Here is a 23,201-nt window from a genome sequence, read left to right on the forward strand (position 1 = left end):
GGTTTGCTATACTAAAATCCCAAAGAGATATAAAAAGTAAGTCCCAGCTTGCACCAATGTGTTCTGCTGTGTATCCTGTACACCAGCCACAAAGTTTTCATCACAGCTTTTAAGACAAAGATGAGCAAAAGGAAAACTCTTTACAAATAGGCTTGGACTCGCTTGCTCACATTGTTCAGCAGAGTTGATCCAAAGCTGCTTCTGAAATTGGTGACTTAGCCTGCTGCAAGTGTCCTCATTGCTAAGCACAGTGTGTGGAGTACATGTTGTGTGTAGACTTACTGTGAGTGGAATTAAAGCCTACAAAATAACATATTTGGGATTTTTTGTTATAGAAAATAATGACTTGATTAATATGTGGCTTTTTAAGCCAATCAAGGAGAGCACCAAATAAGGGTTGCATGAAATTACTGTGACAGGACTGTCATCATCTGCCTCTGATGTGTGCATTGATTACTTCATGTGTTTATTCTGTTTTTTTTTTCTTTTAACAGATACCGCAAGAGTAAAAGGGATGGGATCCTTCCTCTTCCTTCACTGTCCTCTTAATCACAAGGGATCAGTGTGTCCCATGGGATCAAAGGAAGGTGAAACTTTTGTGATCACGAGGTGAGAACAGGTAAAAAGACCTAATATGAATCTCTGCAGTAAGATGCATTTGTTTAAGAAACACCTACAAACTTTATCAAAGGGAATGGGTTCTCTCAAATTAAGGTATGATTAATATGCGTTATGTTAAGACTGAATTACTGAACTATTTGTGTGACTTCATTATAAACATTTGAAATTAATCTTATGGTAAAGCACTTTTAATTCTCTTTTGTTCTCATTATTTGGCCCGCTATCCCCCTCTGTGCCTTCTTGGCCTAGAAATTGCTTGCAGCGTCTATTCCTCTTTCCTCTTGCTGCTGCTGTTCTGTTGAGCAGTACATTCACTGCCTCTCTTGTATAGTCTCTTCACAGCTCTTTTCATAACCAGTTCAATTATAGCATGCAGAGATTTTTTTTTTTTCCTTGAGTAGCTTTTCTAATTTCGGAACTTTCAATCCCCAGCCAGTAAAGTAATGAAGACTCCTTGGTCTTGTAACTGATATTCAAAGTAAAAGCATTTGCTAGTTATTTTATGTATTCACTGTGGGCAAAAACTCATCCCAAGCCAAAAGGCCTGCAAAAAGGCTCCATCATTCCTAAAGCCCTCAGGGCCTAATTCGCCACCTCATTTTATGTCAGTGTAACTCACACTGGAGAAATACAACTGTGGATCAGTGAATTCAATTCAAATATTAAATCTTTACAGAGTGGGCTTTATGTGGGTCAGCCACAGGGAAAATGGGGAAACAAATTTCATCCTGTGAACATAGGACCAAAGAGTGGTACATTTGCATTATTGGTAGCCTGGAATAGCAGGGACAGTTACACTGTGCCACTTGCATAGAAATTTGGGTCATTATATATTTGATGTAGGATCTCTGACCTGTTTCTAGCCATTAACACCAGGCTGTGCAGGTCCACTTTGAAGAGTTGCTGGTGAAAAACATCCTCTGTGTTGCACAAATGTAGAGAAGCCCCCTTCTGTTGTTCTAATGCTCTGTTATTAGCCTCTTATTATGTACATCATATGTCAGGGTGAGTATGTCTTAGGTATGCTCTTAATTGATGTCATCCTGCAAACAGGCCCTCAAAGTGAGAGTGACTTTTTCCTAGATGACCACTTTTCCAATTGATAGAATTCCTAAATTTTTTCGCACAGACATCAATAGGCAAAAATTTGGTCATTTGAAAAGTTGCAGTTTACTGAACATTTACTGAATGTTCTGATTAAGGGAAATGAATAACAGAGTAATGTAGCAGAGCTGTGAATGAGCACTTTAAGTAAATCTAAATAAAATAATAAACAACAACTCTTATGAAGATAATATACATTTTTAGAACTTCTAAGGTAATAAAGGGTAGACTGGGCTTGCAAAGATCTTGCAAAATCTCTTCATTTAAGGTTGTGATGCGGGAAGGAATATATGATTAAAATTTGTTGCTGTCAAGGCTTTACAAGAGGTCTGTTGCACTTCTGAGTAGATCTTGCAGTGTTTTATAGGCTGGATTGGAAGTTGTTACTTTTCTCCTTCCTAAATATTTTTCATAAGTGGAGCAGAATATCTTGACAATTTGCATTAAATCATCAGCTGCAGTGGAGAGTGAGCTTTCTAATGCAGTTTAAGTTTATGAAACTGTTTGTGAAAAATTGGGACTGAGCAATCTGCAGAACACAGAGTTCCATGAATAACCAAACAGCTTGTCCTTGCAGGATGTGCAGGATGCTTTTTACAGCAGCTTGGAGTAGTAAGTCAGCAGAAGTTATGAGGCAGGTACCTATTACTGCTCTAAAGAGGAATATGGGTGGAATTAATAAACTATATGTAAAAAAATAACAACTGAAATAAAAAAATCTGGAAATAGTGATAAACTAGGGAAAAGCTATATCTGTGTAATTTAAGCAGGTATATTAAGGGATTTAAGTCTTCAAACGTAATGGGCACAAGATCTCTGACAGTGAGTGACATTTTGTCAGCTTGTCCTGAGGTAAGGATTGTTATAGAAACCAGTGAAAACATATGGGAACTAGTGAGCAGTCATGAAGTTCCCATGAACTGAATGAGCTAAAATTTAGCAGTCATGCAGGATGTTAGCATCCTATTTATTGTCCATATGGGAGACCTAGAGAAAAATAATGTCTGCTCAAAAGAGAAAGTATGGGACTTGGGAAACAGGAGCTGCCAAAATAACATCAGGATGTTTGGATGTCCCAAGAATTAGGAAGACTCAGACTCTGTGGGGTAGTTTGGAAAATGTATCCCACCTGAGTCTTCAAATTACACTCACTCTCTCCTCTAATTAAGAAAGCCAAATGTAACACAACTATAGATAAATCTGGGGCAGATGTTAAAAGGTAGGAAAAAATTATCATTAATTTGGGAAGGAAATAAATGATCATCTGTACACTAGAAACAACATATTTCATTCATTTCAAGACCTGCAAAGTAAACACAGCATGCAGAATGTAGGTGCTGCTGCCTTACAAATGTGAAAATATGCCATGCTATATCCATATTTAATATCAAAATCAGAGACTATTTTGCCAATTAACACCCTCCTACTTAATCTATGACAAACATCTGAATGTTCTTTATCTAAAGCTGTCCTGCTTAACACTATACTGCAAATGCATCAAATAGATAAAAGACTAATTGCAAAATCCAGTTTGGGTGAGACTTAACAATTAAAATCACCAAATAATGCAAAACGTGTATATACAATCTACAATATCCACTAATTGCTGTGAATCTTCCCATATATTGGATTTAATCAGAAATAAATCCTCAAAAGAACAGGCACCATGAACTTTCAGGGATAATATTTCTTTAAATGGCTGAGGTGATGACACTTGTTCAGAGTTAAGGTGGCCCAAACATTTCAGATCCTTAGTCTCTTTATAAAGCATCAAACCTCTGTCGTCTTGTTAAAAAATTGGATGTTATTCATGTGAGAAGCTTGTCTATTCCCAAAGCTGTGTATTCCGATTTACTTCCATCAATCTGTCTATATCGTCATCTTAAAACTGTCCTTTATTGAATTGTCTCAAGCATCTTGTGCTGGGAAGATGGAACAGTTTCAGTGTACTTATCAATGAACTAGTCAGTCTAAAAGTTTGCTAGATCTTAACTGGAATAACTATATAAAACTGTAACGTTGACATTGTCAGGTGAGAAAAACACCTTTTGTTTCACAGACAGGTGGGACTGGAGAAAAGAAAGTCTTTTCACATGTGAACAGTATTGATGTTGGGTTTAAAACCACAGGTACTGAGGAAATGAGAAAAGTCAAGAGAATTCACAAAGAGAGGGAGGAAGCTATGAACAGAAAATTGGAGTATGTTTTTGTAACAAGTAGGCTCAGCCATGGACAGTAGAAGCTAGTCTGAGTAGAGAGAAAGAGGAGAAATTTGATGATTAGCTCTGATCATGAGCTACAGAAAGAATATTTGGATTCCTTATAGGACATTGAATTAGCATCTGAGATCTTTCAAGATAACTGGAGAAAATAAGAAAGGCTGTTGTACAATTGAATTCATTTCATTTGAGTGGATGTGCACTATCTAAGAAAAGATATATTGGGATGAATAACTTGTGCAAAGTATACATGTGTCTGCACTTGGTTTAGAGAAGTATATAGAAGTGATAACTTCTTCGGTTCTGATTTTCTTTGAATTGGTTTGTTAAAGCTTATGTGGTACGTTGGAGAGCACTACTGATCCTCTGAACTTAGAATAGACAGCAATCTCAGCCATGGATCCCAAGGCTCTGGCAATGTGCAGGAGACTGGGTTTTGACGCAGTGGCAAGTGGCAAGAAGACTTCAAGGAGTACAGGACTGTCATGCCAGCTCCCAAGGCAAGGTACTTGGAGGGTGTTGAGGCAGGCAGGGACTCTGTAAGCCCGGGAATGATAATTCTTCCTGGACCTTTGCTGAACCTCCTTTCATAGTCTCACTGAGCAGCAACATCAGAGAAATCTTGCATTGTTTTTGCTAATTCCTAATTCTGGAGCCATCTAGGTGTTGTTTAATCTTTGGAAGCAATAACCTAGTTAGACTCTTCTCACCACCTGAATACGATTATTAACAAAGTAGTTCTTCAACCTTACAGCTCTCCTGGTTATCAGGTGCTTTCTGCTGTTACCACTGCATCTTTGTTGACAGCCCTGAAGGTAGGGTTCTGCACATCTGTGTATTCACATGGCCTAACTAGTGGAAAATGAAATGCTTGAAATTCCTTTAAATCCCCATTGCTCCAGCAAATCCATGCCTATTTTGGTGGCTAGAGATGTCACATAAAGCTAAGTGTGTGGCACTTAAAGGCTATTGATGGTGGGAAAAAGAAACAATGCTAAAAGAGTGGTTAACAGCACAAAAAAAACCCCCCAAAAAACAGGGCATAACGATGAAGTAGTCTCTAGTGTGGCTGCACGGAAGGAGAATTATGTGTAGAAGTCAGCTCCATAGTGCAAGTGTGAGCTTTGCTCACTTTGCAAGAGGTTTATAACTTTGTGGATCTTTTAACATTTCAACCGCTGTGTTTGCTGGGATGATAAAAGACTCCCCACCTTGCCTCTTGTCATTCTTGGTTATCCTCTTCAGGAAAATCCTTCACATTTATCAGAAAGAGAGCAATTGCCAATATGGTAAGAATTACCTTAAGTCCCAGATTCTAGCATTTCTCTGTCTTTGGCTTTATAGCATGTTTTTTCAGTGTCCACAAAAATGATTAAGTTGAACTGCTATTTAAAATGAAGAAAAATCTTATTTCTTAGAATAGTTAAAGGTTTAGTCTCAATGAATCAAAAGAGTAACAATATTATTTTTCATTCCATTTTCTTACTTGCTTTCTCTTCTGCTCCTCATTGCCCAGATTGCTGAACTCTTATTTGATAATAGAAAGATCCATGACCTCACCCAAACAATTTTTGTCAACTCAAATCATTATCTTCTGACACAAAGAATGAGACACATCTGTCATTGCTCATATTCTGGATTGCCCTGCGAACATCTGATTATGATTTTATAAACAAAAAAATACTTTGACAGAGGCTATTAAGAAAACTGGACAAAGCAGCAGAATTTAACTGCTTTGTAACCCCCTTTTGGTGATGGATTATGGTACTGAACAAGGGACAAGCACTTAAAAACTGGAATAAGAAAAGAATAATTTAAATAGTGAGTCTCTTTTATTGTAAAACTAATGTTAGAATGTCTGTAAAGATATTCTTATGTTGTTGTTTGTTCTGGCAAAGAAGCAATTTAATGTACTGCTGCCTCCTTCATGTGAACAGATATGATGAGATGGAATTCCTTGACCTTCTTTAAAATAGAGGTGAACTCTTTAATTTAAATATAATTCACATCAGACTTAATTATTTCTTTTTACTATAACCTGAATTTCTAGAAAATTACTATATTCTGAAGTAGAGTGTTATTCCACATATTCAGACTCCTCAGACATCTTTATATTGTTTGTTTATTTACTTTCTGGGGCTTCTGCATTTCCCTCCTGTATGTGCACATTGATGATTTTCTCTCTTCGCTTACCTTTTGTCCTTCATTTAGTTTTATATTTGCATTTTGTAAGATGCAGGAATGGCAACATTATTATTTAGGGGAGCTTGTGTTTCTCATTTGCTGTGCACACCTCTGATTTGGGAACAGAGCACCTAAAGCATATGTTCTATGCCATGAATTTGTTTGTTGTGACCCGCAGACAAGGATTTATATGCTACATGTTCTTTATTCCAAAAGATTGAATACCCTTTTTACTGTGATCTCCAGGTATTTTTTTGGTGAGGAATCTTTTATCATCCCCGCAAATTCATTGGTTGAAATGTTAAAAGATCCACAAAGTTATGAACCTCCCTGCAACATGAGCAAATCCACATGCATCTAAATTGTCTGTAAATTTACCAAATGGGCCAAATACACAGTGCACACAAAAATACACAACAGTTTTGTTGTGATCACTGAGATCATTTTTAGCCTTTCTTGCTATGAACTAGCTGATTACTTAGACAAGTGCTTTGGGACTTTGGCGACTATGTACCTCACCACATTAATGTGTACAAAAGACACAGCCCTAAAGATGAAAAAAAAGCAGAATTATAGCTTTTGCTGTGGGAACTGCAGCAGGGTTGGTTTATTCTTGTTCTCTTCATTCTCTCATATTAAGGTAGAGTGTTATCTACATAGGTCGCTCTGATGTCTCCTATTTATTTCCACAGGAACTGCAATGGATACAAAGAGCACAATAACGCTATTTGATAGATATTTTGATATCTATTTGATAGATAAATTCTCAGCTACAAAATGCTACTTTTCAAAATGGTGACCACCATTAGCTATGTGTTTTCCTCAGCAATGAGCAAGAGCCTGCATGCTGTGCTCATCAGTATCTGCACCAGCAGAGGTGACCCACTGTTGCTGTTGCCACTACTGAAACGCATCCACTCTGTTCATGTCCACTGTTTGATTTCCAGAAGTATTCAGCAAGTGCTGATGAATGTCAGTGGGTGCCATTTTTCTGCATGGAGAAATTCAGTGACACCCCTTTGCTTCAGACACACTTCCATGTCAGATGCCATTCTTTCAGACTGCTCCTCTGCTGCCGTCTGTCACGTGTCAACAACATGTAACGGAATATTGGTGGAAAGATTCAGCCTCTACTGCCATACCACCAACATCTGCCTCAGATATCATGGGGAAACATAATAAAATAGGAGGCGTTACTTTCGGAGCAGCCTTCGTACAGGCAGTTACTACTTGCAAAATGAGTCAAATGGCAGTTTTTTCCATATGTCATGCTACTTCTTTGTTGCTCTGTAGAATGCTTTATACCAGCAAGCAGGCTGGTGCTGTGGCTGAGAGCATAAGCAGTTTTATAGATTTTCTGTGGGCTTTTATTACAACTGTGACACTAGATTGATGGACTATTTCCATCTTGTTCTCTGTCAGTTGTACACTGAAAGAAGTGACAATGTGATGGATGCATGACAGTAGGGGGAGAGCTACTGCAGTAACAATGATTTCAACCCTGAAGTGCCTTTAACCTCATGCAGTTGCCTTTAATTTATTTTAATCTAAAACCTAACAAAATCTAACAACGCTGAATAGAAAGGTGGGGAGGACAGTGGGTTTCCAAAGTAATGTGAAAAAAGATGACAGTCATTCTTGGAGGTCCAATTAGGGCAATTCGCTGCTTTAAAGGAAGAAGTCCTCCAGGAAGCTTTCAAAGGAAAGAGTATTGTTATGCTCTAGATAAAGTCAAAGGTTAGCCTGGCTAGAAAGAGGATGTGCTTTCCACTGAGGGATAAGGGGAAGAAGGACTTGCTCTTTCACAGCAGGGACTACTAAGGTCTTGCCTGAGGAACAGGATGAACTTGCTAGGGAGCAGGTTTTTGGAGGCTGTGTCAAAAGGAATGCTCTCTGAGACAAGACAGAGTTTCTTTTGAACACATAAAGGCTTAAGGTTTATTTACTGTTTCAAAGAACTAGCGGTGTCTTCTCTAGAGAGATGAAAGTAAGAGGGAATACTTGCAGTGCTGTTTTAACCTTTGGAATGCCACCAGTGATTTCATTAAGCTGATGTCTTATTTCTTCAGCACAAAGACAGAGGTCCAGGGTCTGGGACAGATGCCAAGGCATTATATACAATCTTGTGCGTGCTTCAACTGTATTGCTGTCAGGATGGTGGCAAAGTGGAGAGGTTAGTGGGGGCAGTGAGGAGGAGGAGCTCACTGCCTGCAGAAGGTCTGTAATGCGGATGTTCAGCTCTCAGGTTTGCATCTTCTGTTATCCCACCATTGGTGTAGGGTAGAACCAGAACCAGAATGAAACCTGTGAAATTAGCAACAGCCTGCTAGAAAGATCTTAAGGGCTCATTGCTATCTAATCAGCTGCATTAAGTACTGCTGTTTGTTACAGTTCAGAGCACATTGTTCTTAGGTGTGATCCTAAGAGTTTGTTGCTAGAACTAAGCAAATGCTAGAAGACAGTGCCCCTTGAATTTTTAAACTCAGTTTGTTCTTATTGTTCTTTTGCTGCTCTTATTGTAGGGCATAATTCACCCTGTGGTGTAAGACAGTGGGACAACAAAAGTGCTCCCTAACAAGAAGGGCAAAGTAGCCAATTTGAAGTGAATTCTGGGGATGGTGTTACAGTTGAAAATGTGAGAATATGTTGAAAATTTTACTCTCGGGTTCTCTAATCAGCAGTTTAAAATCTAGTGTTTGACTAAATATTTAGTCAAATTTTGCATATTAAACAAGCATGATATGTGCATACCATCAATATCCAAAAACAATTGTAACTGCTGAATAATACAGAACAGTAGATGTTTTTGATTTATTTGTGATCAGCTTGCAAGTAGAAAGGACTATGAATTAACTGTATATGCCAATAATTGAAGATTACAAAAGCAAATTACTAAGTAAACTGTTTTAGAATGAGGTTCTGCAATTATTAGAATTTTTCTAATAAAATAAATTTGATGACATATCACTAGGAGAAGACAATGGAATAAAAATGGATTTTATGTATATAACCAGACTCTTATTTGGGAATTGACCAAGTTTATTTCTTGTTTTGGTAGGTTCCGTTTGACTCAAGTTAATAGAATTAATAGAACTGTACCTGCTTTTATCAGCCTTGTACTTAGCTCAGTATGACTAAGTACATAGATGCCTTACATAAAAGATGAGATGCACATCCAGATACTTTGAGTAGTATTGATAAAAAGTGGAACTGATGTTGAACCAACTTGATGTTGAAGTGAGATCTTGAAGTCATGTGAGGATCATAAGCCTTTGATAGCACAGTTGATAAAGCAACAGAGGGTAATGAATCTTAGTCTCTCAGAGCTGATGACATGTAGAACAAAGCTAAGGTGTACAGCTACTAAACTAGTGTGAGTCCTTAAATCCTTAAGGTTCTGTTTTTTTTTCTTTCTGAATCATAGTCCGATGACATAAATTGTCCAAGAGGCCATTTTTAACCCAGAGAACTACCAGAAGTCATTTCAGTTGTGGATTACTAGAGGTCTTGTCACAGGGTTTAGGATTTTACTTGATAATGAAGATTTTCATATATGTACAGTTTGAGGATTAGAATAAAGCTATTCCCCCAAGCAAGTATTTTTACTCATCTGGACTGCTTCTCTTATTTCTCCTTTAATTTACATGTAATGCCTTTGGTATTTTGACCAAATACAATAGGATGCTGTGATCCATTTTTAATGAGGTTTCATAAAAGAGTTATAGTCTTTTACTTTTCCAAAACTTATTTGTACTATTTTTTCTATATGGAATGCTATACTATTTACTGAACAATTATAGACATGTTTTGTGTCAATATTCACAACAATAGAAAGTTAATGGGAAGGAAATAATGGAGGTGCACAGTCATTAGAGAGAGAGAAGCAGATAATAAAAATTATCTCAATTAACAGATGATAAGGGAATATGGGGAAACCTCTAGTCTAATAATGTATTAAAACCAACAGAATTTTAATACTTATATAGCCAGCATAATCTTAAGTGGGCTTGTTTAGTACCACTGAAGTCAGTAGAAATATTACAGTGTACATTAGCTGAGAAATTGAACCAGTGTTCATAAGGTAAGGAAGGATTTAATGTGATCTTAGTTCATCACAATCTGAATTCAGTGGGTACAAATTTTAATGGATAGGATAAAAGCAACCCTATAGGAAATACTCTCTTGTTGAGAAACTGCATATTCTTTCCATCCACTCTTATGCTCCCAAGGACTACTGTCTAGCCTGTAAATCCCATAGTAGCACCTGCAATATCAAACGTAACTCATCTGTTGATTTAAATCTTCTCACTCCTTTTGGATTTATCTTCTGGATATCTAAGAATTGTCTTTAGCATTTTAATTTCAAGTGTGTGACATTGATGAACAGTGCTCAGCTGATGGGATACTGATCCAAATTAAGACTAATCAACATTTTTTGGCCTCAAAAATTTTTTTTTAGCTTCAGCTGTTTTGTTAACACTTTTATCTTTAGATTACTGATAAATAATCTTGACTTATCTCAGAATTTCTTTATACTCTACTGGGGGCTATACTTGCCTTTGACTGTTCCTATATAGTACTGATGTCTTGTTTGTATAAAATTCTGGGTGTCATTACACTTTATGGATGTCTGGCATACACGTTAGGGAATGTAAACTCCGTCATAATTAGGCGGAATAAGCTTAAAAATAATCAGTCAATCAGGAGATGGTACACCTGAGAAGTCTAAATCACTCCTATACATCATTGTTCAAAAGGAGCCAGTAGAGGATTTGAGTTACCTGTTTAAAAGAAGAGTCAAGGAATCATCACCACCTTCACCACAGAGATTTGACTAGACTTATCAGGGCTCTATGGACATCAGGAGGAAAAGATTAGTTTCCAAACTTTATTTTTGTTTAATTTGTGTTTAATAATCTCAGACACAGAGGCCTACTAAGCAACACATTATTAAGATGAGTTTTTAACACATATTGATCAGGTTGCTTTTTCTTTAGCAAGAATCTAAATAATAAAAATGGAAAATTGCATTGAGAGGATCGAAGAGATTGAGATACTTAAGTTCTTAAAGAATACTGTCTTTTTGTAACAGAAGGATGGACTCCAGAGAATAATCTTCTTTTGAATAGAAAACTGAGGGTCTTGTGTATTAAGGAATTTAGTGCGGTGTAGGACAGACTGAGTCAAATCTGTTTGCCAAGGGAAGAGATGTTTACTATATATGTAAATTAAGTACTTTAGCTTTGTTCAAATAACAAGCAGATCATTAATGAAATATAAGGTATAGCTATCAAGGACAGGCCTAGAGTCATTTATAGTGTAAATTCTGTCGGCACTATTTTTCTTATTTGCATGCCAAACAAGGTAGCTGGATGCCCTAGTGATCTGCCATCCCAACATATAGTCTTGATGCATTTTCTTGTAGTTTTCAATTATCACAATAGCAGGGTGAAAAAACATGAGTCAAAATTTTATTTCCTTTTTGTAAACAGAATCTGAATATTTAAAGAGCTTCTCTCCAAGACAATTACAGTTAAAAGTTTTGTAATGATGGATTTTCCTCTTCATGTTTTCCACTTTATCTCCAAAGAGCAAGAATAAAGACTCTGTTTTTTCATTTAGGACTTGTAAAATGTTTGAGTTAAAAAAAAAAAAAAAAGTACAGGTGGTTCAAACTATTTCTCCACATGAACCTCTGAATCCTCATTAAAAAGACACTATGTTTTTTAGATTCTTGCATTACATGTAGACGTCAAGTTTTGGCTGCGGGAAGAGAAGGCAGCAGAAGAAAATACTTATAAAATTCTCATGTGGTTTAGATACTACGAGAGTGTCAGCGGTTTACAGGCATTTGGCCCGATTCCATGATGAATGGGATGGGGGACCCATGGACCCATGCCCAGTAAAGGGAAAAAGGGAAAAAAGGGGAGGGAGATGGGCCTGAGAGCAAAAACAGCGGCAACAATCCGAGGAGAAACAAAACTAATTTACTAATCGGAATGCAAAACAGCACACTATAATACAATATAATTACAATTTAAGCTGATAAATCCAATACAGAGAGAGAGAATGTCCAAAAATCAAGGTAGGCCTTACTCTAATGCCAACAATAAGACAGCTGGGGAGTGAGATGCTGCCAGGACGAGAGACAGCCAAAAAGAGAGAACGAGGTCTCGTGATCTGCAAGTTTTTATCTTTTCCCTCTAGCCGGAAATGGTAACAGAAGATCAAAGTACCCTGGGGAATGTAGTAGTCCTTCTCTTCTGAGAACCAGGTACATACACTACATGACGTTATGATGTGGAATACCAATAACCGAAAATCATAAAACCATGAGGGAGAGAAATAGAGAAGGTTAGAGAAGAATGGGGCATTCTGAAAGCAAAGGTGAAGAAGAAATTCTGTAATGTTGTGGAATTCCCATAACTGTGAATTGGCTTTTGTCTTAAAAAGCCCTCTGTCTGATGCTGAACTCAATAGCAAAAGGACATGCTGTATTTGCCTAAAAGCTCACCCACATTTGTAACTACATCGCTTAGCTATTGCAGTTTGATGTTGTCTGACTCCACAAATCACAATGAAAATAATTGAAAATAAATTGCCTGCTCAAGAACACAAATAGCCTCTAATATCTAAAAAGATTTTTAAGGCATGGACTATAAACTGTTCTGTTGCATTGTAAAGAAATTATATTGTTAGATTGCACATTTCTTGAAAAAGTGTCATCCCAATTAATAAATGCAACAAAATGCATAAATATTAACAATTGGAGCCTCCTGACTTTTTGGAGTTATGATAAATTTGCAGATCATCACTGCAAGTAATGTTTTTTTACTTTGAACTGGAACTTGTTTGATACCAAAATCACTGAGAAACAATAAACATCAAACATTCCTATCTTTTGAAGTAGTCTTTCATAATAGTGGCATTTTAAGAGAACACATTAGAACTTCCAACATTCAAATATACTTTAGGTAAGTAAGCAAATACACAGGAAATGTCACCCAAATACTAAAGGCATAGAGCATCTCCAGACCATACAGACATTTAGTGTTCATATTATTTATTTTTGAATTGAAAGGATTTTTTGAAAGCGAACTGTATTTTTTCCTTGTAAGTACAAAGTTCCCCCAGTCATAACCAAACTTGTTTTGTAGGTAAGAATTTGCAAGTTGAACTTCCTCCACAAATGTTTGTCATATATCTTGCGAGGCTAAAAATCCTGTTTGGTGTTTGTAGGTGAAATCCTATTGGAAATGTGAGAAGTCAAATGCTATGATTCTAATTTTAAACCTCCCCACTCAAATACACTTTTACTTGACTTTACTCAAAGTTTATGGAAAGGTTCTGGCATAAGCTGTGATGTGTTAAATTTTATAAGTGTTGATTTCATTTTGCTGGAAAGTGTGAAAATTGGAATTAGCATTAGAAATTATTCAGTAGTTAGCAGTGAAGAGACACAAAGTGCTGATCAAATCCTGCTGGCCTTAACATAAAAATGCAGAATCTTCTGCCACGTGTTAACTATGCGGCAAGATAATCACTGTTTTATAGGTGCCTTATTATGCTGCAATGATTGGGACTATGTGTATGGTAGTTATAAGACCTACTCTCTTGCAGTGAGATAAGTCAAAGATTGTGCAATTTAACAACCTTGAATTTGTGATATCATTTTCTTTAGCAGAAGCATAACATGCCGCTATGATATTCCTTAAATTCCAGTGTTGTTCAAAATAGTCAAATAAGGTACATTGTTTGTTATCACTGGCATAAATGTTAATATCTCATGGTGACAAATGTGCAGAGTGACTGTGTAATTCTAGCTGCTATCCACAAGCATGTCAGCAGTTCCCTTATCTCTTGAAAGGCCCTAACAAATTACTCCTGCTGGTTGAGAACTTAAGCTGTTTACTTTCCTCTAATTGGCCATTTCTAAGACATTCCTCACCAAAGGGATCTGGCCCAAATCCCACATCTTGGTAAAGGAAACATTTTCTGTTTTGCCTTCATTCATCAGATATATATGAATACATTGAATTGTCTTATAATCCACATGACATTAGGGGCTAAACTTAATGGCACATCCTGTGCATTGAGTCAAGCATTAACATTTGTTTCCTGGGTTCTCTTTGATGCCATGACCATAGACTCCATGAATGCCTGCTACTAATAGGTATCAAGTGAGTATTTGATAAAAGGCTCTTAAAAGGAAAGGGCAGTTGTTTATTCAGCCAGGCAATTAGCTGTATGCTATTTTTTCTTTTAACATTTCTGTTACTCTGCTTCATGTTCTGAGCAGAAAAATGATCTCTGATCAAAATTAAATCATTATCTCAGTACTGAATACTGTCAGCAAATAAAGCATGCTGCTTCTGTTCAAATGTGTAACAGTGTGATAAAGATCATTAATTCAAATGGGTCAGTTCTTTAAAGCCATCAATTCTAACATGCTGACTATTACGAAAATGCAGTACAGTACTATGAATCTGATCTATTCTGGGGAAAAGTAGATGGACAGTTTGTTTCACACATGCATCACAAATATCATGAGATTCTTATCATCTATACATTTATTACATTCTAACCTTTTGACTTTTCCAGAACTGTTGTGTGTTGCTAATCTACTTCACCCATCAGCAAATGTCTGCTTTGAAACAGCTTTTCTCACTAAACTAGGAACAGAGCTAGACAACATTTTTAAACTCTAGCATTTCCAATAAGAAATACAGTATTGGCTACACCAAAATATTAAATAAAATTATGTTCATTTTCACAAGATTCCTCATTTAAAAATTATAAAAAGCTTATATTGTATTTTTAGCTTAATGTATTTCAAGTTCTGTTTTAAAAAAGCTTTTCAAGACCTGATATAGGTAATGAGATTGTCATTCCTGGCAAATTTGAGGAATTAATTCTGTCATGGGCATGAGCAAGTAAAGACACTGGATGAATAGAGTCTGGGAGGTCTCGCTCTTCCAATAACCTCTCAGTCTTTTCCTTTTTAAGCATATGTTTCAGAAGGAGATATTAAGAAGATTGATTGTAAAATTTTATGCAATATCTAAAGTTTCTATTTGTGAGCTCAGATGCTAACAGGAAATGTTAATAATTACATGACTGCATTTAGGAAGGACACGAGTTTCTTATGAAAAGAAATGAATAATGTTTGAATTGTTAAGATTATTAATTTTTAAGACCTCCAACATCATTCTAAACACTTTGTGTCTGTCATGTTGCCAGCATACAAGGAAAGCTTATATCCTCTATGTTTCTCTACAGCAGTTTCATTGTACTTTTACAGGAAAGAAAACTATAATGTTTTAGAAAGACTAGTGATGTTAGCTAAGTGTTTGCAGTCAACAGTCCTCTGCAGCAGTGTTAAATCAGGCTCTTTCATATTTATTTTATTTTAGTTCATCCCATATGTATATAAATTGATGTCTCTTATACTAAGTTATGCTATTAGGAAAAATAGTTTTATGGTTGAGAATTCAATGAAAGGGATAACCATATCCACCAGTGCTACAACTCCCAATCAATTGCCAGTAGAATGACTCCAAAATATCTTAGTGACAGAAAAAAAATTCCTGTTGTACTGTCTTCTTTTTTTTTCTAAAATACTTCATTATTCATAGTAGTGTATGGACTGCATATAGAACTTGGCTTACGTGTGCTCCTTCCGCACTTAGGTCTCTAGTGAGCTGTTAAAATGGTCTTAGCACATTCACAAGGCTTTTCATTACAGCCTAGTCCAGTAATAGAAATGATTCATCAATATCATGGTCAAATGACAGGGCATGTAGAGCCTGCCTCTGTTTAACCAATCTATGCCATGTGTAGAATTTTTATCTGCTAATGATGTCTTGAATAAGTTTGTGTTGTGGCATGCTGCATTTTTCTTGCAAGTTTTTCAGAAGTTCTCTCTCTTTTACAAGGCTGTTGTCATGGTTTTATGATTTTCGGTTATTGGTACTCCACATCATAACATCATGTAATGAATGTACCTGGTTCTCAGAAGAGAAGGACTACTACATTCCCCACAGCACTTTGCTCCTCTGTTACCATTTTCCAGCCAGAGGGAAAAGATAAAAGCTCACAGTATAAAAACTTGCAGATCACGAGACCTCGTCCCTTTTTCCGCCGTCTCTCGTCTTGGCAGCACCTCGCTCTCCAGCCGTCTTATCGTCGGTAGTAGAGTAAGGCCTACCTTGATTTTGGGACATTCTCTCTCTCTGTATTGGATTTATCAGCTTAAATTGTAATTATTGTGTGTTGTACTATAGTGTGTTGTTTTGCATTCCAATATCTTATTTAGTAAATTAGTTTGTTTCTCCTCAGATTGTTGCCGCTGTTCTTTGCTCTCAGGGCCATCTCCCTACGCTTTTCCCCTTTTCCCGGGATGTGGGCCCGTGGGTCCCCCGTCCCCTTCGTCACGGAATCGGGCCTAACGCCCGTAAACCGTTGACAGCTGTAGAAATAGGAACAGATTTTTCTCTCACGTCCGAAATTATGCTGGACACATTTTACTTTCTTTTTGTTGGATCTTAAGCACATGGGGGTTAAATGTGCATCCATAGTTATCGTTTACCATATTAAGTTGATCACTTAGGTCAGTCATGCCTATGCTCTGTTTGCTGTTACGCATTTAATTATTTGTATTGACATTTATGGTCTGCTTCATATTAATGGCATATGATTACTTTCTAAGATTGTTATCTGTGAGTTTGTCCTCTAAAGGTACTACTTTTATGACTGTGTTGGTTTTGCAGATTCCTGTGCTTGCTGTGGAAGACATGACTAATAATTGAAAATTATATATAACCTGATAAACTGTCAGTGACAGATATACATTACATGTGCTAGCAGCAGTCCACATGTCAGTGTTATAGGATACCATTTCCCCTTCAGCAGTCCTTAACTGAGATTCAGCTTTGTTTCCTAGATCTTTTCAAAGTCTTCAGAATTACTGGGACAGTTATTTGAGACTGGAGGCTGGATTTTTGTTGTTGCACATTCTCTTCTAAACACATTTTATTTATGTAGGAGTTCTATAAAATAATATAAATGATCTCTAATTCTTCATCATCAGGACAGGTGTGTTTTGGCAGCCTGATGAAAATAGTTCAGCTTCCCAATATTGTGGGAGTGATGATTTATTTACTGATTTATTTCTTAATTGACTCTGGAAAAGGTATGAGGCCTGTGAAGAGAGAACTAATGGCTTAGTTAATATTTTGACAAATACATGACCTTTCTTTTTAACTCTATTCCTTCTTTCTCCCTGATGCTTAAAGTTAGGGAAGGTGTTCTGCTGGTGTAAGTACTGTCCTGAAGCACAGGAAGATTAATTTTCTTACAATGTTCTTCCAGAGGCATTAGGAATTATTTGGAAGTGTCAGTTAATTTGGTGTTTCATTGTACCAAACAAAACCTGATTCTCTCTGAAGAATCATCTTGTACGTATGCAGGCAGTAAACACTAGCTGAATGTCGTATCCGATGATAAAATCTATGATACAAGTGGAAAATATTATGTTTTTTCAAATCATGGCCAAATACAAAGTACTGTCTACTAATGAGGACTTTGTGTGAGTTAAAAGAACCTGGTATTAATCTCATAGTGTGATTTCTGTGTCACAATGCTTAACGTGTGTACCTGGTTCTACTGTTTCATAAAAAGTGATTCTCTTTTCTGACAATAAAGAGTGTAGGTAATTTATTTGCACTTATTTATTTTTTATGTCTTATAATACTGGCTTTTGGTCAAGTGAGCTATAGTTGCCTTTGAAAACTGGGTTGCCTTTAGGTACCTAAATGGTGTTTAAGTTAAAAAGTTTGGAAATCATTCAGTTTTCATAATGTTGTAACTATAAGTGTGGGGAAACCAGCTTTGATTTGTAGAAAGGCACTATCTCTTATAGCAGTACAACATCAAAGCATACTATACCTGCTATAAGATTCATTAAAGAGGCAGAAATTGTGGGATTAAAGTTGACACCTGCTTTCTGCTGGCAAGGGAGCTCACTGAGACTTGAATAGAAAGGTAGCTGTTAATCCTCAGAATATGAAACCAATTGACTGTTTGAGATTTGGTCCTCTTCTGATTTTCCTAGAAATGAAACTCACGGAGGAGGTTATGGGATGTGCACTGGGGAGAACAAACTGACAGGCATCCTACGGATAAACATGAGCTTCTTCAGCTGATGTGATGGAAAAGACAAAGCTCACCTGGTCTTTTAAATCAGGCAAACTATTAAAAAGATTCTAGAGACAGATTTTACTTATCTACTTTTCTTGTAGAAGATTCTTGTTGTTTTGTTTGTTTAGGTATATATATATATCCATTAAAAGTGTACTGCAAACCTGGTTATGCCAAAAATAAGGTGTGCCACTTATATCCTTCTTCAGTATTATACAAGATGTATACTACTGAGGAGAGATATAGTGGGAAAAGAAAATCCCAACATTTAACTGCAAAGTTGATTCAAAAAGATTCAAAGCAAGTCACTTCTTGCGGTCTGCTTCAGTAATGCATCTGAAACGCAGGCAAGTTAGTGTTGGAGGGGCAATAATAACTTCTTCAGAGCAGCAGAAGCTGCAAGTAAAGCATATTCAAACAGGCTGGCAACAAAAGCTGCATATTCTGCATCTCGACAGAACCCTTTTTTAGTAGCTAGACAAGGCACTGAGAGAAGATTAGCTTGAATTTAATGGTTTCATTCCTAATGTGCCTTTATACATTTTACTAGCACCTTCCTTATGCTGCTGTCTGTGGGGCAGACATATCAGAAGATAAAACTCTATCAGTTTTCACATTCTAAAGCATGACTGGAATAAATAAATGATTACATTTTCATTTGGTATTTTCTATAGTCAAAGCTGATACCAACAGAAATGTAAACTCACAACATGCTCATAGATTCATCTTGAAAGCTACCAGGAATTTACCCTTGATACTCACCCTCTGAGTGTTTGTTTGTTTTTTTACAGGAAGATAATGCATTTTTAAAAGGTGGTGGGAAAAAAAAGAATATGAATTATCTTTCCTACACTTTGCCTATTGTTGTGATATCCAATTGTCTTTGCAGGCTAAAGAGAAGGAAGAAACATGGTATGAGATATGAGATAAATCAGAAAAAGTAATGAGGAAGTATTTTGAAATGCAGCCCTTATGCTTGAAATGGAGAGCTGATGGTCTGTAATATGGCTAAAAGAACGGTACAGAAAATGGAGGAAGTGGGGAAAAGTCAAGTATATTGTTCTTTCCATACATCTTGGAAGTTTCCCATTGAACAGTAAAGAGGAGCACTGGGATTAGACCTAAAAAAAAAAAAAAAAAAAAAAAAAGAGAAAAAATACTCAAGGGGATAGACCTACTTCAGCTACTTCGGTGTGAGTCATTGATGTAGGCACAGCTAGATGTGTCATGTAATGATGAAATGTTACGACAGCTGAGATTGTTCACTTAGTGAAGTCAATCCCTTAGTAAGTGTTAGTGGTATTGAAATAAAGTGTTAAAGAATTAGTTAGCTGACTGTGAAAAAAAAATGAATAGGTCTCTCAAATTACCTAATGGAAAGCTAAAGACATTAGCTCCCAGCTAGGGAGTATTAAAGGCCTTGTGCTGCATTCATTGACATAAATGGAATGACGATGAATCAAGCTCTACTACAGAAGATAAACAGCTTTCTGACAAATACGTTTGGAAAGAATCCGCCGTTGTGCATTTCAGGCTTCTCTAAAGCAGGAAGAGTTTATGTGAGCCTAGTCTGCCAGCCATACTACTACTTTTATTAATCACTGCACTATAATAATTAAAGATCATGAGTAGTGTGCATAGAAATTTAAGAGTAAAATGAGTTTTTTGCTCTTAAAAAACTTAGCGCTTAATTGAATATTAAATCTCTCCAATACATTGTAGTGATTAGGCTTCTTATATTTTCGTACATCTGAAAGATTTGCTTAGTAGAAAGTGGGAAGCTGTATCTAAACCAGTGTTCTTAGCTTGCAGGGGTTTACATCATACAGAAAAAACTCTTCCCCCCCCCCCCCTTCTTTTCTCCCTTTTTCTGTGAACAAAAGAGGTTGTCAGCTGGGGGCTGAAAGGGAAGTATTGCTCTTGAGTCGCCGAACAAGTAGATTAGAGCCGTTCATTAATGAATAGTTTCACTGCTTTCAATTGATAAAATTAGGAACTTGGCTCTGCCAGCTGAAAACTCAGGGAGAATAAAATATTGTCTGGAGTCATGGAAACTAATAAGTCCTCCCATGACAATATTTAACAGTTTGGCAGAGGGGATAAAATTACCTTTCACAGAAATGCTGTGCAGATGGTAAAGCTGTGGGAATTAAGACAGGATCAAAATTCTCTAAAAATATCAAATCAAGGAAATCATTGTGGAGGCAGGTTAGGTTTTGGTGGAAATTGCTTCTGCCTTAAGGTTCTCCAAGGATTTGTTCAGATATTTTGGTTAGTTGGTAAATCATCTAGTGACTTTGAACATTTGCTATGTTTTGATATTTTGACTCAAAAACACATTTTAGGAGTTAGCTTCATATGTATGTTACTTGATTTTGCTAGTGTTATGCATGAAGTATTTAAAGGAAACTCATCAGCTAGGTGATTTATTGGAATGTACTCTTTTGAGTAATTATACACGTATTCTGGCCCTTGACTCCACTTGGATGGAAAAACTCCAGAGACAGAGGCCATGGTCTTCAGCACTAGTCTTTTCTTAAGTCACGTAGGAGATATTTCTGTTGCTTTTGTAGCAAGAGGGTGAGGGGCAAAGGCTTTGGCTTCTACCAAGGATACTTGTCCCAGTGAATAAGATATCCTTGATAAATCTCAATCCTAATTTATGCTAGTTTTCTTGCATAGTCATCTTAATTGTAATTGCATGGTTAGACTGCTTATTTGAACATAAATAAGATCTCTGGATTATTAACTAATTTGAGACTGTGACACTCTTCACAAAACAGAGATGCAAAGGAAACTGGCGTGAAGTAACATGGGAATTTATATTAAAATGGTGTCAAAGGGGGCTTCTCTGCTACTGTGCCCTAAAACATTATTATCTACTTCCTCAGTGGCAGCTTCACATCTTGCATGCATACAGTTTGCTGTTGAATAGCAGAAAAAAATTGGAACAGTTGAAGATATTCGGTGTCTGACTTTACAGGACAAATGAGGTACAACTGCAGACCCAATCTATGTTCTTTTGATTCTGCACTCTTTTCCTTCTCTTTATTCAATACTTATCTAAATATACTTAAAAATGAATCTTGTGCCTTTTTATAAGACCAAATTTATATTGACATTTGATTTAGGATGAAGTCAGTTTCAAATATAAACAATTTGGAACTGTTGAGATGCTTGTAGGCAATTTCATTACATTGCTTTAAAATTTGGGCCACATAAAGGTCAGCAGAGAGAAATAATAGTTGGAAAACAAAATAGAAGTTTATTCCAAGGAAAGAAAAATAAAATGAGTACTTTTTTGTGATATATAGATTTGCAGAGGGTCTTATTAAAAAAAAAAAAAAAGGATTTTTGAAAAACATTGCCCATTCTACCAAAATGTCACATAATATTATCATGAAATACTTTTACGGAGCAAAGTTTTCATGATTTATGGTGTTTACTTTTTTCATATCTCAGCTCAACAAAGGAGTCTATGCAGTTACTCTTGGGTTTAAAGTTGGCTCTTATTTAGTATTAACAGTCTATCAACTAATAAGGCTAAAATGTTTGATTTACAAACCCTCCAGGAGAAAGATTTGGTTTGTTAAAAAGGAACTTTTCCGCTTCCATTAGAAAAATCATAGTAATGTTTGCTGTTTATTTTAGGTTTATACAACTGGCCTCAGTTTCCGTATCAAATATTTGCGCTTTTGAGATAAAAATCGCAGGTTTCTGTCAGCAGTGCACATATCAGCAAAGGAAAACAAGAACAGTAGTGGAAGTGGAAGACTTTGATCTTTCAAATTTTTCTCTCCACTGCTGATGGTGATTTTTGATCCCAATGTGTTAAAAAGGTTGAAGAATCTGCTGCTAAGTTCATTCCAGGTGTCCTCAGATTGATGATAGATTTGTCTTATGGGGCACTGAAAATGAAGAGACAAAAGATGTTTGGTCTGAGGTAGTGCAAGGGAGAGAGAGTGAAGAAAAAGGTACCTGTTTGGGCAGCATGGCTAGAATGGTGGTGGAGCACAAAGGGAATCGGTAATAGCTGCTTTGATGGGCAGTGGCAAATTCCCTGTGAAACAGGAAATAAGTTTCATGAATATGAGTTATTAAATAAATGCCAAACATTTTTCAGAATGGCATTCCAGACTTTTTGCAAACTAAGCCTGTTTATCATAAAAAAAACAACAACAACAAAAACCAAAAAAACAAAAAACCATGCCTATTAAAACTCCTGCTTAGTAAGTGCCCATATAACTTTGCTTCACTGATTGAAGCCAATGAAACTACTCATTGTCACTTCAGAGTACTTTCAAAATATCACAGAGTTGCTCAATTGTAATCCTGGACTATTTGATCTTACAGTGTAGAAATATCAACTGGTGCAACTTTTTTAATAAGTTATTTATAGAAGTCAGTATGTAATAAACCACTAGCAGTGTTGTTAAGGACTTGTTCTTCATACATGAAAGCATTTTTGAGCCTTCGTTGTGGTGCTTTTCCCAGTGCAGCAGGTTGCCTTAAATGTGTGCAGCAGCAAGGAGATGGGTAATTCTGCTGAAGTCTGTGCACTTTTGCAGGACTGAAATCAGAGTGAAATTCATGCCTTGCTGGAGAATACCCAAAGGCAAGGCAGACCAAAAAATGAAGGAAAAAATGTTATTATACTCATTTTAATCATAGCAAGTGGGTACATAGAGGTTAAACCGCTTGCCTCAGGCCATAATGAAAGACTGTGAAATAGTCAGGAACTCAGCCCAGTATCTTTTATCAATCTAGATTTAAGCATGAGATAGCTGTCTTTTTGGGGCAAAATTGTCTTATGTGATTTTTGACAATGCCAGAGTAAAATATTTGCTTGCTGTAGAGTGTTGTGAGTTACATTCT

The 23,201-nt window shown here is 36.5% G+C and overlaps 1 long non-coding RNA gene across 1 annotated transcript in view; it reads left to right on the top strand.

Annotated features, from left to right (window-relative positions):
- Nucleotides 1-23,201, top strand: part of LOC110402759 — a 350,073-nt gene that overhangs the window by 97,791 nt on the left and 229,081 nt on the right. Inside the window, exon 2 of the long non-coding RNA XR_002441288.1 lies at nucleotides 495-619. This is a non-coding gene — a long non-coding RNA (uncharacterized LOC110402759). The remainder of the gene's footprint in view (nucleotides 1-494; nucleotides 620-23,201) is intronic.

Source organism: Numida meleagris, chromosome 7 (assembly GCF_002078875.1).
Source record: "Numida meleagris isolate 19003 breed g44 Domestic line chromosome 7, NumMel1.0, whole genome shotgun sequence".
In the NCBI taxonomy this organism is placed as follows: Eukaryota; Metazoa; Chordata; class Aves; order Galliformes; family Numididae; genus Numida; species Numida meleagris.